The sequence below is a fragment of the Ambystoma mexicanum genome, chromosome 6q (genome assembly GCF_040938575.1).
Source record: "Ambystoma mexicanum isolate Mex_15411 chromosome 6q, UKY_AmexF1_1, whole genome shotgun sequence".
In the NCBI taxonomy this organism is placed as follows: domain Eukaryota; kingdom Metazoa; phylum Chordata; class Amphibia; order Caudata; family Ambystomatidae; genus Ambystoma; species Ambystoma mexicanum.
In genome coordinates this window covers 202180257-202201301 of record NC_090937.1, presented here as the reverse complement: position 1 = coordinate 202201301, position 21045 = coordinate 202180257, and positions in this window count along the sequence as shown.

Sequence of the window (21045 nt, the reverse complement as noted above, 5' to 3'; positions counted from 1 at the left end):
TTGAAGAGATTAAGAAAATTAACTGCCCTGATATGACAGAAATAGCTGGAGCAGCTGGATGGGAGCAAACTCAAGTCCTAGTTTATGGACGAGTGAAGTCCAAAAAGGGATGGGAAGAAGGATTGATGTCCTGTGCAGCTCATCTACTGAAGCCAGAATATGTACAGGTGGTGCAAAGGGTGAACAATGGATGTTTGAAGTCATGGGCTAAACACACCAAATGACTAACATGGGTAGAAGATGAATCTGGTGCATTGGTTGTAATCCCATTGGCTAATGTGTCATTGTGCTTCCAAAGACACGGAAAGAATCATGTGGGAGATAACAAGGGATGGAGAACTACAGTTGACATTTCCAGGATGGGAGAAGGGACAGCCATCCTCATGGATCGATATTGGGCTTGTGGGTCTAGAGCATTCATGAAGTTGCACAAGGATTGGGGTGGAGTATGCTCCTTTGTGCTCATCGATGTTCCAGCATTAGTGATGCCTCAGAGTGACCTGATCATTGGAGAATTTCCAAAAGCAGATGCCCATTTGAGATAAAGAAGATTGCTTGAATTTCTCAATTGGACCAGAAGAGTGAATTACTTCACAGCCAAGTCAATAGAAGCATATGACTCAATTCTGTATGAACACAGGTTGCTCAGCAAGACTGCCTCAATATATATGACTATATTCATGCCTGGAATCCAAACGATGGCCAATGCCAAGTGGCTTCAGATTACGAGATGGGAGCCTCTGCAAACAATCAAAACCACCATAAAGGGATTCAATGCTATCAAAGAAGAGTAGGGGTCCATACGACTAATGACCCTGCAGAACAGAGATTTCCTTGAGATTATCACAGCGATGGAAGGAGGAGTTTGCGCCAAAATCAGGCCTTCATGTTGCACATTCACACCTTCTCATAACATTGTTAAAAACCCGAATAATATGATGGAAGACGAGACAGAGGACATTGCGGATGACAGTTGGTTTGCCTCCTTATTCTTATGGATTCCGCAGTGGTTGGCAAACATATTCAAGATTCTTGGAGCAATATTGGTGATGGTGATGCTTGGATTCTGTTTGATCAGGATAGTGAATGCCCAATGCAAAAAGACAGCAAAGAAGGCAGTAGGAATGAAGATCATGAACAATGTTGAGTCTGGGTTTCGAGTCAGGGGACAGGAGTTCCCAAGTAGGGAACTTTTTTCCTTTTCTGTTTGATTTACAACCCATATGCCAGGGTTGATTTTCTTCTCCTCTGCACCTGAAGTTTAAAATTGATTGTCTAGAAATCACATAAGAACTTAAAGTCTTTACAAAACACTGTAAGAACATCACAATTTGATATGTAATTCACAAATAAGAATTTTGTAATGTTCATGTGGCCAACGCGTTTTGAGGATTTCTCTTCATCAAGGGCATATTATATTTTCAAAATTTCTACAGAAATAATTTCAAACAAATAGTTACCAGTATTCCGTTCTTATTTTTGAATTACATATCAAATTGTGATGTTTATATATTGACTGTAACAAAACTTTACTATTTAATGTGATAAAATGAAAGCATTAAGACTCAAGGTGACATTGATCCCCTTGTATAATAGACTAAGAGTCTTTCCTAACAGGTGGGCTCATTTTTGAGCCACTAATAGTGTGCAGGGGGCGGGGACAGGATCCAAGTAGGGAACTTTTTTCTTTTTCAGAAAATATATAGAGGCCAGCATCGTAGCACCTGAAGGAACGAAGTTCCTGTGGCCAAAGTACCACAATAAGTATGTGGGATGATGGTTCTATTGTAATCCGAATGGACAATGCAACTACATGACCTGGAGTGGAGATGAGCATGTTAAATCAGCTGTCACCCTGAAGGGGGTGATGAAGAGCTGGACTCTGAAGAAGTATTTCTTCAAGAGAAAATATCAAGATGTGGATACAATTGAGGAGGTGGTTGAGGACTCGACCAGAGGGGGGAAAGTAGAGGAGCAGTTACATGCCTCTGCAGGAAATCCCGGCCCCTACCTCCTATATGTTGGAGGCCTGAGATGGTGCCATGTTTGACACCAGCAGTTGTGCCAATTACGCAGTGGATATTCAAAAGAAGGGTATCCACTGAGAAAACCCTATCAAATGTATCCCAGAGGAGATTATAATCTGAGGGAGGAGCTCCCTGAAGGAATATGAAAAGGAGCAAAGAGAAGAAGTTAGTGATGTCACAAGAGACATGCGTGACACCCCTAGAATAATGGCTAGAGAGAATGCATGGATCTTACAGAAACTGATGACGAAGTTAAGAATCAAGTAAATTTTCATATGCAAAAAGAAGATTGCACGTGTGCGAAGTGCTGCAGAAAATCAACCATTCAATAATTGTACATATGCTGAAACACAAGTAGACTAAATCATCATAGAAGCTGGCTATAAGCAGTGATTAGAATGCAGGCAAAGCCGCCGTTGTATAGGAGATGGACATCGGTGTCATGAATTTAGTAAGCCCTGACCCATGGAGAGCATAGGCCGAGAATTGTGTCACAGCAAGAATAAATTGAGATTGTGGAAGTGCCTGCCGAGGCTGTCTGCCTGGTATCAAAACTGAAGCAGCCAAGGTCGGTTATCTATTCTTGAAAGAAGTGAATGTGCAAAGGATGAATTATCCCTTGTTAAGGTGCAATGAAAGAAGACCAAGAGTGCCAGGTCTTATTCATTTAAGACATTTAAATGCTGCAAAATGGACCAATTTGTGATCTCCTGTCACGTGAGCCAAGGATGGAAATAGAGTTGAGATGGAGTCCTAGAACAATGATAGTGAGAGCCTGCACTCCCTAATATTCCCACGGACAAGGATGCTTTACAAGGCCAAGTTCAAAGACAATCTTCATGGCAGAAGGCATGGGTGATGAGAGACGTTGGGCTAATTGGGTGAGGAGGTAAAGTCTAGTCCACCTCCTAGCACCTGGGTCTGAGTTTACGTGCTGCTAAGTGAACCGAATGTTCCAGAGCGTACCAACCATTTGTAGAGGGCTGTCTAACGAAGGGCCTTATAGTGCGACCAATGATAAACAGTGTACTTAATAGTGTTAAAGATTATATGTTTTTAGAGGTAGGCATAAGTTGTCCACCTGAGAGTAGGCAGCCAATCACAATCCTAGTCCCTATGCAATGTATACTTAGATGTTCCCCTTAAGCCTATCACAGCCTTTGATAGGTTTTCTATTATTTGATACGTAGTATGACGTCACTTCTGACATATCTTTTGTGTATAAGGATGTTTTATGGGAAAATCGTAGAGAGCCTGGGCAAATGTCCTTTTATTTCCTTTGTAACCTCCTTGTTTCAGATAATTGTTAATAAAGCAGTACCATTGCTATCTTCCAGAGTTGCTTTGATTATTTGGACTCATGATCCCATTCATTGCATGAACGTTACTAAAAGGCCACATGCTCAATACTACTACTACAGCAAGTATCCCATCACCCATCGCATCATGACGAATGGATCTGCAGAGAAAGACAAATCCATGGGAACGCAGCAAACACATTCATGCACCCAAACACACAGCAATGTGTGCTCCCCCTGAGTGACATGCAAAAAATACAAGCAACTCACATGCAGACTATCAACATGTGTCCTGGCACACATGCAACCAGATCTTCAAATTACATGCAAATCCAACACACAAAACACACACACTGACAAACACCCACCCACAACCCACACACTGCCTGAACCCCCAAGTGCCATGCAGTGAATGGCCATGTCACACCTACCCCATTATCAAGCTGATGGTACATACTCAACACACGCATTTGGCAACAGTCAGCATGACAATGATCAGACCCACAAAAAGTACATCAGTGAGACGAATAAAGGCTGTATCACCCTGGCAGTATTTCCCATGCCATGGCATGCCATCATCAGCATAGTACTGGGACAGTGCAGTGAACACTGGCAGGGGAGCTGATGATGAAAAGCCCAAGAATGTCTGAACACAAATACTCACCAATTGCACTGAAGACAGGATCTTGCAGAAGGCAGCACTTCACAGAGGCTAGATGTCAGACCGGAAGGCTGGGCACCGAGGTAATTGGCATGAAACACACAAGCAGACATGACAAAGGAATGAGAAACAGAGATTAAAAAAAACAAATGTACACAAAAGGGAGCATGCAACTGGAAAGTGCAAAGTAGTGCAGACGTCACTGCGACTCAATTGCATTGGGTTGAATGTACATTGAATCGAAGGTAGCATTGACATACACCCAGCAGCTGTCAACATGCCGCTGTAATCCCCATGGTGTACCATGCACTGCACATGCATGGCAAGCAACAAACATTGCTCAATGTAGTATGCCTAGTCCCTGTTGACAACGTAGCATCCCAAACATGTGCATCAATGGTTTCATGAGTGTGGATTATTCTTAGGACCGCACAACAAGAATGGTGAACCCTGACCAAGAAAGGCTAAATAGTGTCTTCCGTTTACATGAATCAATATTAGTGATTCTTTGTATGGGATGACATGTGTCACTCAAAAAACATGTGAAAAGTGCAAGGAAACAAACACCACCACCACCAACACGTGTGACAGTCCACAAACAGCTGGCCCTGCCACCCTCTGGACAACTCAACAAGAAAGGCCCTACAGAGATCACCCACCCACAACTACGATTCTGCAACTTGTGGCACTATGATATGAGTGTGAAAACAGCATGCACAGACACATGACCATAAGAACACCATGTGACACATGCACTCACGCACCTGGACCCATGCACCACAAAACTAATTAAACAAAAGTGAATGCACACAGTGACAGTCTGCCTACTAAACACCACACCACAAATGACACCCTGAGTGCCCTTCACTTGCCTTCACAGGGTACCCAGCTGGCTTGTATACACTTCATCCCACCGGTAAACACATCCTCAAATTTTAAAGACAATCACTGCAACAGCTTAAAAACAGTGGAGATCCATGACAACCATTTAGGGAATCAGAAAACAGGCATAGACCACCCAGTGCAGAAGGACCACAGGGTGGAAGAGGGAGACTGGACACAGATTGAGAGTTGCCTGGGAGTGGAGAGTAGCACAACAGAACGAGCGAGAGAGAGAGGGAGGGACACGTGAAAACCATTGCAAGGAGTACACTGTCTGGAGAGGAGACAGGGATGGACATACCCAACAGCACTGTGGGTGAGGGCACATATAAGTTGACCTAGGGAGAATGATAGTGATATCATTACGTACCATTATGGCATGAGATCATGGAAGGCACATAGAAAGAAAAAATCCACATGTAGCAGCCATGAATGACAAAAGTGGTGGGCGGTGAATAGGGTTGTAACGGTAAACCGGTATACCGGTATAAACACCGTTGTCAATTTCATTTTGCTTCAATAACCATTACTGTGTTTGTAATGGTAAACCGAGTGAATACACTTCAATTAAATCATTGCAAATAGGGCTGGGCTGGCTGTGTGTTGTTCACTGACCCTGGGGGACTGGAGGAGGTGGAGTTTGCCCGGGCCCAGGCTGGGCTGGGCTGGCTTCAGCAAGCCTGTTTTTGTTTTCCACGTGTACTGCAGTGCACTTCAATTAATGCATTGCAAATAGGACTGGGCTGGCTGTGTTGTTCACTGAACATGGGGGACTGGAGGAGGTGGAGTTTGCCTGGGCCCAGGCTGGACTGGCTTCAGCAAGCCTGTTTTTGTTTTTCAAGTGTACTGCAGTGCACTTCAATTAATGCATTGCAAATAGGGCTGGGCTGGCTGTGTTGTTCACTGAACCTGGGGGACTGGAGGTGGTGGAGTTTGCCTGGGCCCAGGCTGGCTTCAGCAAGCCTGTTTTTGTTTTCCACGTGTACTGCAGTGCACTTCAATTAATGCATTGCAAATAGGGCTGGGCTGGCTGTGTTGTTCACTGAACCTGGGGGACTGGAGGAGGTGGAGTTTGCCCGGGCCCAGGCTGGGCTGGCTTCAGGGAGCCTGGACTCCCTGGAGGAGGTGGAGTTTGCCCGGGCCCAAGCTGGGCTGGGCTGGCTTCAGCAAGCATGGGAGTGGGAGGAGGTGGAGTTTGCCCAGGCCCAGGCTGGGCTGGCCTTAGCAGCCTGGGAGTGAAGGAGGTGGAGTTTGCCCAGGCTCAGGCTGGGCTGGGCTGGCCTTAGCAGCCTGCGAGTGAAGGAGGTGGAGTTTGCCCGGGCCCAGGCCCAGGCTGGAACATTCCAGAATCGTGCACGTGTCACTGTTTGGGCTGCATACCCTGCTGTCACACTTCCAAACTCTACGTGCTGTGCCTGTGCCACGGATTTCCAAGGTTCCAGGAAGGTAAGCAGCCCCCAAACCAGGACCGCTATCCTCTTTTTCTTCCCTCCCTTCTCATGGCCTTCTTTCCCTCTGTCCTGCTTCTCCCCCTTTGTTCAAATCTCGTGCTGTATGATTAATGCCCCCTTAATACGTGTGATTACTATGTGTTGTTATTATCTATCTACTATTATTTGAAATTCTATATCTTTAAACAATTGAACCGATTTGGGTGCATCACGCAAGGAAATTTGGCTGTCACACTAAGTTGTCAGAACCAGCTCGTAACAAACTGTCCCCTGAGCTGCACGCTCCATAGACTGATAATGAAGGACATGTTGTTTAATGAGCAGGTCGTAAATAGAGGAGGGTTCTACTAGTGCTGCGGGAGAAAAAAGAATGGCATTGCAGTTGGAAGCACGAGAAGGGGTGTGTGTGATAGTGTCCCAAACTGAGCTAAATGAGATGTGCCCATTGAGTTGCAATTAAGTGGTGCGAGGGTGGACTTCCTACTTTAGGGTTCATACATTCACCAATGTTCCCAATAGTTGGGGTGACTGACAGTCTGTCAGGTTCTGAGACCTGTTGTCTGTACCACATGCAGTGGTCGAAGTGTGCAGGAGCAGTGCTCCCATGCTTTTCTTTTTTGCATTTCACTGTTCCTATACTTTTACTTTATAAAGAAACCGCTCCGGAATGGTTTCTATTTTAAATAAAAGTATAGGAACTATTAGAAAGTCTGCGTCTGCTGTCTGACCCGGGTAAGGGTCGTGATGTCTCAGCTGTGCCTGTGCTTTTCTACATTAAATGCATGCGACCACTAGTGCGCAGGTCGTGTTGGAGTAAAGCACTCACTTTATGTGCCTGAGTTTCCCTGAAGTCTGCAGAGTGACACAGAACCTCTTAAGATTCTGCTGCTAGTGTGCGATTTCAGCACACCCCAAGGCACCTCACACTTAAAGGTAAGCCAGCCTTATAATTAACCAGTCATTTCATCCCTGGGCCTGGCCAAGTTCTATGGCAATCTGTCAGCAAACGCACGAATGTTAATTTTTATTTTTGCATTTCATTACCGTTGGGTCCCACATTGCATATGAACAGAGATCTTTGCATTGCCACTGCCAATACTACAGTCATGAAATGCAAAAGTTAAAAGCTCAGTTGACATGTGTTTTTTTTCTCCATTACTTGAAAACCCATGTTTTAATTCAGTTGTGTGGCTGTGGTGGGCGGGAGCGGTGCTCCTATACTTTATTTTAAACATTTCACTGTTCCTATACTTTTATTTTGTAAAGAAACCGCTCCGGAATGGTTTCTTTTTTAAATAAAAGTATAGGAACTATTAGAAAGTCTGCGTCTGCTGTCTGACCCAGGTAAGGGTTGTGATGTCTCAGCTGTGCCTGTGCTTTTCTACATTAAATGCATGCGACCACTAAGTGCGCAGGTCGTGTTGGAATAAAGCACTCACTTTATGTGCCTGAGCTTCAGTGAAGTCTGCAGAGTGACACAGAACCTCTTAAGATTCTGCTGCTAGTGTGCGATTTCAGCACACCCCAGGGCACCTCACACTTAAAGGTAAGCCTGCCTTATAATTAACCAGTCGTTTCATCCCTGGGCCTGGCCAAGTTCTATGGCAATCTGTCAGCAAACACACAAATGTTAATTTTTATTTTTGTATTTCATTACCGTTGTCCCACATGGCATATGAACAGAGATCTTTGCGTTGCCAATGCTAATACTACGGTCATGAAATACAAAAGTTAAAAGCTCAGTTTATATGTGTTTTTTTTTCCATTCCTTGAAAACCCGTGTTTCAATTCAGTTGTGTTGCTGTGGTGGGCGGGAGCGGTGCTCCTATACTTTATTTTAAACGTTTTACTTTTCCCATGCTTTTATTTTAAAAAGAAACCAATCCGGAATGGTTTCATCTTAAAATAAATGTGTAGGTAGAAGTTGAAATTTGCACTTCAATGCATGAATGCACTGCACTCAACATTCCCTTAAACAGCAGGTGTCTTGTTTGGGGTTTTGAATTGCGTGTGGGAGGGAGTGGGACGATGGGGTTTGGGGGAGCGTGGTTCAAGTCAGCAGGAAGCATAGCTCCACTACTTCTTTTCGCACACTTCGACCACTGATCCATCCTCCCTTACTTGTCTCTTGGGAATGGTTTTCGTTTAGAGACCTGTATTTATATAAGTGATTTGTTTTTGAATGAGCATCATGGTCACTTTTGGTGGTTAAGTGATTGCCGTGTGTGGCCTTGCAAGGCAGTAACAAGCCTGTGCAATAAATAGTACGTTCTAATTTCAATTATGTTGTATGACAAAAAGTGTTGTCGTCCAGTGTGTGGCCAGGCACTGCTCCTCGGTCTCTAATGGCAGAATGCAGTTGCTGGTGCTAGGCAGTACTTTGCACCCTCGGGTACTAGTGCCATTTAGGATTCCCTGTTGTGTTTGCTGGTGCCTGGGACTTAGTGCCTGGTGCCTTTCCCCTGATGACAGGGAAAACTCGAAAACGTGATTCTCTTATCAGGTAAAGCTCCCTCTCTTTGCCCAACCTATGTAATTTGTTAGTCCCTTTTGCAGCTTGTGGGGGGCTGTACCACTATACTCGGGCAGACACGATATTGCTCTGGTCTTTACACAGTAGGATTCTTTGCTAATTATTCTCCTGTTTGATTACCAAATTCCTTGCAGAACTGTTGGTGTCCACCATGCTTATAAACACACGTGCGCACTATACTGCAATAACCGCGGTATACCGTCATTTCAAATGAAGGTTATCATACCGTCAAAAAATCAATATCGTGACATCCCTAGCGGTGAAGGACAGACTGGCTAATAATAGGCACATGTGCAGAGACAATCAGTAGCCCTAACTCACACAAACCAAGGCAAAAACCCACAATGGAATGCATTGCACAAGACACATGTAACTAAGGCACTGGAAGCATATACCCCGAATACCCCTACCGTACATCAGCCAACATATAGCCCTGTTGGACAAAACAGCAAATGGACATTCAGCTGTACATTCACCCCACAACACACCACACCCCTGAGTGAGACTGCCCCAGTAAGTGTGCATGGATTCCAGGGCTCACTTGAACCTGACACAAGGATACCAGATACAGCCAAGCAATGGGAAGTGGAGTATGTCAGACATGCATACAACTATATTCTGTCAATGCAATTTACACCCACAGACTGGCAGTAAACATGAAGTAGAAATGAAACACAGAAAACATGTAATACACACCATTGATGATAACCAACAATACAAAAACATATACAAAAAGTCACAATACTGGGTAACACAGAAGCAGTCAGTCAGGGGTACACATGTGCATATCTGTCAAAACCAACATGCAACAAGTGCGACAAACATGTCCTTTGAAGTCAATGCACACAAATGTCCTCAACTGAGGTCACCAGAGGCCATGTCATGAGGCACAACGATGTAGGTTGTGCATACATGCCTATCAATGTGACTGGGACATGGTGACCAGTGGCCTGGCAGGGCTGGACATGTAAGCGGAGAAGGAAGTGGATTTAGAATTGCCAACAGTCGAAGAGTATTGTGCAGAGGGAGAAACCCTGCAGGGCACAGTATGCAACATGGGGGCTGGGGAAGTAGAAGGGTGGCAGTAAGGAGACATCATCGCGGTCAGGTTGGAGAACAGAAACCCCCAGAGTGCAGAAGAACCAACAGTGCATGTGACCAAGCAGCATGTACATCCACACTGAAAGAAACACTGATCATGAGGAATGTGACAATAGTGCTACATAATCACTTCCAAAAATGCTGTCAACCTCATGAGTGCATTCACAGAAACAAGGCACTGGCATAGAAGTGCAAATGCATATACACCCACATGCATGTGTACAAACACACATCAGCAAAGACATTCACTGTGACACAAGGTGAACACCACCAGCTGATCAAGAGGTGTACTGCATGCAAAAACTATGGGGAACAATTACACAGGCAGAGCATGCAAGACAGTGCACATGCTTACCTGCTGACTGAGCCAGCATGATGTGATTCCTACATCACCTCCTCCAGGGACTATGCCTCCAAATGCATGACAGGAGGTCCAGTGCCTGGCAGAGGACTAGGGGATTTGGGACGTCAAATGGTGCAGGGTGTCTCCCCCAGGAGTGCAGTCACCGCCTCATTCCGGAGCACTGTAACAACATGGGACAAGACTTTATAACAGCCACACTACAGTACCTTACACGCCGCACACATGTGTCAATATTCACTCAACCCCATGTTACCTGCACATTCCATCCCGTCCACCACGATGCAACCATGGCAGTTGATGTCACTGTGCATGGCTGCATGATAGAGTATGATAGAAGAAAAATCGTTAACTGTAAAAAACACAGAGAAGACAGCTAATTCTTTTATCCTTTGGTGCACAGAGATGGTGTTGTGTGCAAATGACGTTGCCTTCAATGGTCGATTTTACAAACAAATACTGGTACCGCCATGGGGTCTGCTGTAGCGCCGACTTTGGCTAATCTGTATGTTGAAACAATAGAGATACATGTGATTTTGACTGATTGTAACCCTTACAGAAAATACATCAAACTTTGGAAAAGGTTTATTGATGATATTTTGATGATATGGACCGGTGATCTGTTGAATTTTGAAGCCTTTACACTGTGGCTGAATACACAAAATCCTTTTTTGCAATTTACTAAAACTGTAAACTATGATGCTATTAACTTTTTGGATTTAACCATCTTTATTAACAAAGAACAATCAATACTTCAGGTTAAACCATTCCATAAGAGTACTGACAAAAACTCTATGGTATTGTACTTGAGTTTTCACCCACAGCATACGCGACAAAATTTGCCTTTTGGCCAATTATTACGCAATAAGAGAAATAGTAGTGAGAAAAAGGATTTTGTGGAAGAAGCTGAACATTTGAAACAAAATCTGCTAAAGAGGGGTTACCCGAAAAAGTGGTCAAAAATGCATATAAAAGAGCCTCTAACAACAATAAAGATACCATCTTGGAATATAAAGAGAAAAGAACCATTGATGATAAGATCGTATTTGTGAGCACATATAATCCATTGTCAAATGAAATATAGATTGTGAGACGTAATTGGCATGTGCTGGAAAAGGGAGAATGTCCCTTATCTACACCAAAATGTGTGTTCCGCAGAAGCAAGAACTTATAAGAATTAACAACCAGAAATGATGTATCAGCAAAATCGAGTGTACAACCGACACTAACAGAAAGCTGGGGTCTCCATAGAACTACAGGCCACAGTCCATGTGGCCGCTGCAATTGTTGTACACAAACTTGCAGAACAAAATACATTGATTTGGGCTTGCACAAAAGATAGGAACAAAGAGTCCTTACCAATTGTAATTCCACAATGGTAGTTTATGCCATCTGTTGCCCCTGTGATAGACTTTACATCGGAAAAACAGAAAGGAAAATTAAAGTCGGAATAGCAGAACACAAAAGCTGCATAAGAAATACTACAGCGAATGCACCTTTGGTGGGACATTTCCTAGTGTAGGGCATAAACCAGAAGAACTCAGGACTGTAATTATGAAAATTGAACCAACCCAAGACCCTAGTGCAGACAAACGCACCCTAAGCATACAAGAGCAAAAGATGATTTTTTTGACTAAAAGTTACCCCGTTGGTCTTAATGAAAATATTGATTGGAATGTTTTTATTAACTAGCACACAGCCACTCTAATCCGGGTAATGTCTGACATGACCCAGCACTGTGTACATTGAACAACAGTATAGCGAGCTTAACCTGCTCATCTGGTATTTAGGTGCGATACCAGTAAGCATTTCCATTTCCGTTATTAAGACCCTGTTGTGTCAGACATGTTACATGATCATTTTGATAGAGTGTTTTGTCTCCACAATACCACACTGGAGACTCCCCATACACCTAAGATTGGGGAACGGGGTCCCTTATGCACATGTGAATCACTACCTCTCTACTATCTAACACGGGGGGTGACACTTTTAAACTTTGTCTGTGCCCTAACACCTGGCACTCAACGACATTAACATCATCTTTTGGACACATACGCTTTGTGCCAGTAACTTATGCCTGTGTACAAGTGAATCATTACCTCCGTACACTCTAACACTTGGGGTTTGCTATTTCCAAACTTCGCCTGTGCACCGACACCCGGCACTTAATGAGATTAGCATCATCTCGTGAATACATGCGCATTGCGCCAGTAACTAATGCCTCTGCTACTCCTTTCTCCACATACGATGTTTGTAGGATGTGGAGTATAGCTGTACCCGGCTATGCACATGCGCGCAGCACTGCTTCCCCCACTTCTAATTACGGCTTCACCATCAACGTGGAATTGGTGCAGGTTATGACACGTGACCCCTGCGCTCGGCCTCCCGTGACTGAGGTAAATGATGAGCATTGTCTCCTTGAATGCATGCGCATCGCGCTACGATTTAGTGACTGTGCCACCTCCCCCACCCCTCTGACATTTGCAGTATGAGGGGAACAGTTACATACATACATACGCGCACATGCGTAATGTATCGTCTTCCCCACGTGACCTAGCACAGAGATCAACGCCCATTGTTCCACGCATGCGCATACAGGGCTTGTGAACACTTATTTTCCATTAGGCGTCCGCCAGTACGGTTTCTCCCAACAATTACGGAAAGAGCACAACAAGCAGTTTTAACGATCGAGCACTCGCCGAGATTGATCACCATCAGGTATTCCTTACGCTCTTCACACTATACTTTGTGATGTTTACCCTGACACTCCCAGATCCATACTAAACATTGTGATGTATGCCCTGACGTTCCCCCTTTTGCCCTTATTAACTTGAATTCGATAGAGGCAGTATTCCATCATTCCCTATCTACCTCGATGCGTTTACAGAGCCAATAGCTTTGTCCAGTATTGAGTATATAATTAGACCTCTCTATACTATTTGGGCACTTAGGATAGTATTTATCTGTTTACAGATTGATCCGCCAACCTGCCAATTTGATGTCTCTTACGAAACATCTCTAGTGCTGCAACAACAACATGCCTATATAAACTTGAGACACAAGTTCAGTAAGTTATTATGATTTTTTCAATCAACCATTACTATTTATATTGACTCGCAATTACTCCAACACTAGGCTGACAGCCTATGTTGTCGAGTTTCTTTCTTTTTACCACTGCGTTTTAGGGGACTCAGTGTCCTGTCATTTTGTATGTCCACAGGGATACTCTTGAACTGCGACTTAGAGATACAGTGCAGTTCCCGAGGATGCTTAACCGACACTGAGAGACGATAAGCTCCCGCATACATCTAACTCAGTAAATAAATGATTGATGTACCTGTCTTAAGCAACCACACTAATTAGTTTGTGGTTTGTTGTTTTCATTATTAGGTTGACACTGGATCAACTTCCTTGTATTCAACACAAGCAAAGTGGGTCTCTTACTTCATTTAAGTGCCCAATGGGATAAACCATTTAAGACCTTGCACCTTTATGTCAACTTCAACTCTTGAAGTGTTCACTTGATGCCACCACAAGTTGGGCTGGGGTGCCCTCTGGCCCTGGCTCATAAATTCCCCTGAAGAAGTTCCTATTACCAGTTTGAAATATTGAAGGAATGAAACATGTAGGGTTTCCATAGATACAACTGAGAAGTATCTAGACTAGTACTAACCATTTTTGATGCACTTTAGGTATATGTTGACTTAGGCATCATAACCAGAGACACTATATAATGATGGTCTTTGTGTTTACATATTGTGTGGTTTACTGTTTAGTGAAGAACTAAGGTTACAAGTATCTAAAACTGTTTACATGTTCACTTGTACACTTGATGCTATCAGAGTATCTCAGAGAAGAGATACAGATTGATTGTGAATTTTGCACAATGTTAGTTGTTTTGATGACAAGCACTTAACACTGTCTCTGAAGCACTTGTCACTCCTGTCAGTTTTGTATGTTAGTTTCTATGTATTTTTATGCATTTAGTATTTATATTAAAATGTGTCACTTTTAACAGAATTACTGGTGAGGTCAGGTTGTATTTTCCTAGAACTTCTGTTTTCTAGATTTGTACTGTCCCCATAAGTGTGAGAATCCCAACAGTATCCAGCGAATTGTGTGTCTACAACCTATACTAGTGTGGGGGCCTCCCTTTTGTTGAAGGTGCATGTCCACCACTGCTTACGTCATGGACTTGAGAGGGCAACTGCACAACTCAAGGTAAATTGCAAAAATCAAAAAGAAAACAGAAAAATATTCCACCTTGGAAAGGAATGAACAAAAACCCATGCCAACATCTGGGCTAGGGGTCTTGAAATCAAAGACGAAAGTGTTCTTGGCAAAGCAAGGGACAGACAAGAAAAGATATAAAGGCCATGGACATAAGGAGTACACCCTGGAGGGGGGAGGGGTATGGTGCATGAGTGGACAAAAAATGTGGGACTATGACATTTTTTTTTAAAACCCTCCAAGGGCTCATGGACCTCACAGCAATGGTGTCCAGGAGGCATGTCTGTGCTGGGACCCCCATCCTGCGGTGGATCTGCAGATAGGCGTGGTGCTGGAGGCAGACCAAGCAGTGCCAAGGCCTGGTCTTCAGAGCCAGAGGCCATGTGTGACACTGATGAATGCACCAGCACAGTTCGGCTGGTGATGTCTGTATGCATTGCATCACCGAAGGCAACAGAGTCTGCAAGTGCAGACACCCTTGATGTGCAGAGTTCCTCTGAGAGTGACTGCCTGAAGGCACCCACCTCATTGTGGATAAGTCTCCTTGTGGTTGTTGGCTCTGCACAGAGTGCAGTCCTCTGGGCCTCCATCTCATGCCTCAAGGCCTCCTTGTGTGCCTGAGCGTCTGCTTGCAGAGAAGCCTGTAGACACCCCAGATCAGCCTGTCGGCCCTTGATGTTAGCCTCCATGCGCAGTCTCTGGGAGCGGCATTAGGACCGCATGACCTACAGCTGTTGCTCTACCGTGGAAACTGGCGGGGTCATGGATATGGCCATTTTATCCATGCCCTCACATATCTTATCCATCACATATCCATGTCAAAGGGTGGCATGCAACATCTGCTGCTCCCACTCTGTCTCCCCAGCCTACACACGTACCCCACGAATGCGGGGCCCATGGCAGCTTGATCCAAGGGACCCAGTCCTTTGCAGGGGTGCCCCTGTCATTGGCTGCATGTCTGCTCCCTATCTTGGACATCAGGCCCAGGACCCGATACCAATTCAGGGCAGTGTGGCCTTGCAGCCGTAACTACCGCAGATGGGGGTGCCACCACTGACTGGCCTTGTGAAGCCAGCTGCCCGCCACAGATTCACAGGAGCGAATGATGCACACATTGGGGCACTCACCTCTGGCCTCTTTGAGGCATGCACATCTGGTTCAGCATCAGAGACATCTGAGTCAAGAGTATGAAGAGTCTGCAGCATGAGTCAGGATGGTTTGCAACACCAGTGGGTTCCCATGGCCTACCACTCCCCATCCCCCATTGGTGGTCTGCCGCACAACTGACTCTTCCTCCGCCTCTTCCCCTGTATATGGTGCATCCTCACCTGCACATGGACAGAGAAAGACATATTGATACATGCCAAAAGAGACAACAACGTACATATGCTCCAAGGAGCACTCTGACAAGAAATGGCATGACATGCACCCATCATACATTGCGCATTCACACACTTGGTCCAGTAAGCAACTGATGCATGGCATTTGCTGATAAGTGCCCTTCTCTCCCACCCCCTTCATGTCCATGCCAGCACTGGGAGCATTGACATTCAACAGTGCTGTAAATGCACAATGAGTGGATATTCAACTGTCATGTTGCCACACATGCCAGGGGAAAAGTAATGCACATGTGACATTTTAATGTACAAAGACATCACATGGGAACGGCCAGACATCCATATCCACAGACAACACCATGGTCAACACATGACACACTAATCTGGTCTGGGCCAGGGAACAGGAGACAATGAGGACCTGCAGGAAGGCGTGGAAAGGGAAGAAGCCCATCAGTGGGTACAGCCGAAAGTGTGATTTCTGGTAAAGATCCCTGAAGTGCAGTGAGATGGAGAGTGGATTTGGCGATGTGAACAAGGTCCACCAAGCCACAAGACGGTGAGGGCACTGGCCACATGGAGTGGGCACAGAGCATGGGAGGGTAAGAGGGAGCATGCGCCATAATGAGTAGGCTCTCTGTGGCACTGCAACTGAGTCAATGTGTATGTGGTCTGTGGACACTCATGCAACTACACTCTGGGAACACAACAATGTGTGTTGACAGACAGTTCAGATATGCAACGTGACAAGGAACACCATAACAGCAGGTGAAAGAAGGAACATGCAACTCTGCATGACATGGGGTGTAAGTCATACTTTGTGTGTATGCACTGGTCGAGCAGTGCAGAGTGAAAGGCAACAAGAATGTAGCAATGAACACTACTTGTAGGTGTCACATGTTTCACAAGTGCCGGGGGACTACCCTGTTGGGAATGTGTCCTGTCACACAGACATGTGCCACAAATGGCTGCCACATGGGCTACGCCCAGTATGATGGCCAATTGACATGAGTCTGTACGTCACAGGACATGCTTTACACAGAGCTGTTATACAAATGCAGCCAGTTGTCCCAATACACAATTTATGTGGGTGATGCATGACTGACAAAACACAGGAGGCAAAATGACAGGCACTCACCTGATGTGTCCTCATAATTCTCCAGGCCTCCCACACCTTGCACCTGCTCAATGAGGATGAATTGGCTCATGGCCTCTTTGTGCAGTGTCAGCTGCTCCTCCTCTGGTGGCCCCCCTCCAGTTGCCAGTGCAGAGGACAGGCTGACACTGAGCTTGTGCTTGGTGCGACAGGTGAGATCATTCCAGCACTTCATAACCTGTTCCGCTGTGCCCCTCTCCACCCCTAAGGGGTTTTCCTGTTCCGTGATATGCTGCCAATGCACCATATGTTGCACGACTGTACGTGTGTTCCCCACATACAGGCACATGTCACAATGGTGATCAGTCACATAATCAATGAGGATCTGGAGCTCCTCATCAGAGAAGTTCTTCTTCCTGTGCCGTGTCTTGGGGTTGAGCCTCTACCTGCTGTGCAGGGCATTCCTTCCTGCCACGAGTTGGAGCTACCCCTGTCTGGCTGGAACAACTTTGACATCTAGGTGCCGGGCCACCTTTGGACCTGTCATGTCCTCCTGGGGCTGGGGCAGGTATTTTACCACCACTTCCCCAACCACCTGGGGCAGAGGGAGATGTTTCACCACCACTTCCCCGACCACCTGGGGCTGAGGCAGGTGTATCACCACCATCACCCCCACCCTGACCCCATTTGCTCCCTTTCCCTTTTGAGACCTTTCCACTCATGTCACAGGTGTAGGGGATGAATGGGAGGCACACCAAGTTATTGTCCTGGGCAATGTGAGTGAGGGAACAGTCTGCGTGATGTACGACATAGATGTGTGGTCCAGTAAGGCTCAAATGTACCCCAAACAGGAAAAATATGCAGTACGTGATACGCAGTCGCACCCAATAACACAAAAAGTGCATATGCGACACCTGGAAATATTCAGAAAATGAAAAAAGAGAGGTACGCGATAAGTGCATACGCAACACCTGGAAAGCTTCTGACAATGAAAAAAGAGATACGCGATTCGCAGTGGCAACCACAAACAGAACAAAAGCGTATGCGACAGACCGCATGCCTCAAAATTGTGAAAGAAAAAATGTGTGTATGCGCAGAGGCACAAACCCCCAAAAAAGAACAGTACACTAGCTAAAGGGAACGGTTTGCGTGGCCCCCACAAAATATGTGGAAACGACAATACTCCATCTTCGTTACTTCGCACGCACATCCAGTGATGCGTTTTCTCATCCTTATGTATCACTGTCAATGCCGCAAGCCTGTGTGCAGCGTGTGTCACGTAACTTACACGCTAAGGGCATTTACTCTGTTTTCTTCTGCCTTTCGAGCTGCACATGGAAGAGCCACTCTCCTGCCTCCGTGCCATGTTACCTGCCTCCTCCTGCCCTGTGCTGCCTCCAACATTGCCATCTACTGCTGCCTGTCTAGTGTGAGTGCCTGCTGCCCACCTGCACTGCGTTGAGGGTTTCTGCTTTCCAGCCATTGCCTATGCTCCTGTCTCCGCCCTGTGACTGCCTCAGCTGCTGTGTTGGACTCCCACCTTCATATAGCACCACCACTGCCCCACATCACATCTCCAGGACCAGCCTACCCACCCACATCTGCCTTAGGGGTTGCCATGTCCACACCATCTACCTCTGACCACAGTGGCAACCCCATAGCATCAAGGCAGAGGGCTGTCAACTTCACTGCCAAAGAAATTGAAATCCTGGTGGATAATGTCCTGGAGTATTATGATGCCCTCTTCAACCTAGCGCGGCAAGGAAGGATGTCTCCAAATCTGGGAGGACATAATGGCTGCCATCAATGTGGAGGGGGTGGCAGTCCGCTGCTCCAAGACCGTCCATAAGCGCTGCGAGGACCTCAAATCCAGAACCCACATCAAGACCCGGCACTTCCTGAAGGCCGGTGCAACCGCGGAGGTGCTCCGTGCACGCAGGTGCCAGTTGTCCAACAACAAATTGCGGATCCTGGCGAGGTTCTACCCAGAGCTGAATGCCCAGGTCTGGGAGTTGCAACAATGTCTGAAATTGGATGGTGATTAGGCATGTGTTGTACTGCTGTACGGTGCATGTGTGTTGTGCATGTGCTAGCATGTTTGCAGTGACCCCCTTACTTTTTCAGCATGTATGTCTCAGCAACAAACATCTGCATGCAGGCCCCAGACAATACTCCCCATGTGGGACATCAGACCTTTGTGGATTGGAAATGCACTGTAATTTGCATTGTGTGTTGTATACATTTTTGCAAACTGTGCACATGCAATGCTTCTTGTGACAGTTGAGGGAGTGTTGACCATGTCATGTGCATGCATGCTGCTCATGTGGTTCTGGCAACAATAGCAATGTGTGACTATGCATCAGGATGTTTTGCGTAGTCACGTTTGGGCATTGCAGTTTGTGGGACTGGATTGTGATCGGTCATGACACTGCTTGTGCACTCAAAGTGATGTGTGTGCATGCCATGTGAATGTGCTTGGGGCTATGGCCTGTGCAGTTGATGCATCTATGTGTTGCATGCATGCTAGGTGGGTTGTGGTGGAGGCCTGTTGTATGATGTGATGGTGTAGAGAGGTGCCCGCGCATGTGTCGGCATTGCCATGCTGTGAGTGGTGCAAGTATAGTTGGCGACTGGTGATCATGATTCCACTGTGTATCTTGCCCACAATGTGTCCACAGTGCTGGGCCGCCACATCCGTGTTCAAATGCTTTACGTGTGTACGTCATACCAGCTTGCTCCCTGCCCACCCCTGTGCCCATATGGCATGTCTCCCATGGATGTGCATTAGGTTGCAGTTGGGTCACATTGGCCTTCCTCTAGGGTAATTTGATTCATCTTGGTATGTGTCTGTGCACTGGCCATATTGTGCTGCGTTTACAAATGGAGGTGTCATGAAAGGGTTTCACATCATGCCTGGGTTGTTGTGTCTGTTTGTATTGTATATCCATGTGTGTGGCTGTGGATGTTGCTGATTGTTCCATGGACAGGTCATGTTCCTGCAAATGTTGGTGATGTCACACCAGCTTTATTTGCAGTACACTGATGTCACTGTTCTGTGTCTCCTTTACCACAGTTGCTGCAGCTGATGAAGAGGGCGGAAGCAGTGCTGTGGCGCATGGATGCAGAAACAACTCCACCATACATAGGCCCAGGCCCCAGCCACTCCCCACTGACAGCTCATCTTTGGGGAGCAATGTGGCTGAGGTAGAGCCTGTACCATAGGCCGTGGCTGCTGGGGGTAAGCCCAAGGAGGTGGAGGTGGCAGAGGACTCCTCAGCAGCGGTGTGACTGTGTAATGCTTCACAGGGGCCATCCATGGTGGAAGACACCCTGGAGTCATCCAGGTTGATGGAGAAGGTTGATAGATGAGGTGGCTGTTGCAGCCCAGAACATAGGGTCAGGTGGGGGTGTCGAGGTGGAAGTGTGTGCTGCCATCCTGTCCCAGGAACATGGGGCTGTGCAGGTGACCGTTGAAGTTGTAAGCGATATTCAATCAACACTACAGCTAAGTCAATGCCTAGTCTGGGATGCTGAGGAAAACCCTTATTGATGTATTTTTATATTCAGTTCAGTGCTCTGGATGACAACCCTTGTATAACATCCCCCTTTTATAATCCCCCTGACCCCACTGAGCCAAGAAGTAGGTTTGTTTTGCAAATTAAAAGGTTTATTTGAAAAATTAAACAATATATATATATATCACACTTTTATAATAAATTAATATCTGATAGTACACTGAGACATATGATGTGGATCCACAATGGGTAATGTTACAGTGGTACACTTGATTACTTAGGAGTAGTATAGAGGATGAGGTAGCTGAGAGTGCTTTTATAGCTTCAAGGACAACGTAATGATGAATGAAATGCAGTACAGAAAATAACTTGATATGGCTTCAACAAAAGGCAATGTAATCACTTTTCCTTGACAATTCACTCCCCCCCTATGCAATGTAAGAAATGGAAGGAGAGCACAGAGTCTTCAAGAATCCCAACAAATGCAATACGAAATGCAGTTCCCCCCCAGCAAGCTTAGAGGAAAACAGGTAGAGGTTTGAAACACAGGCCCAAA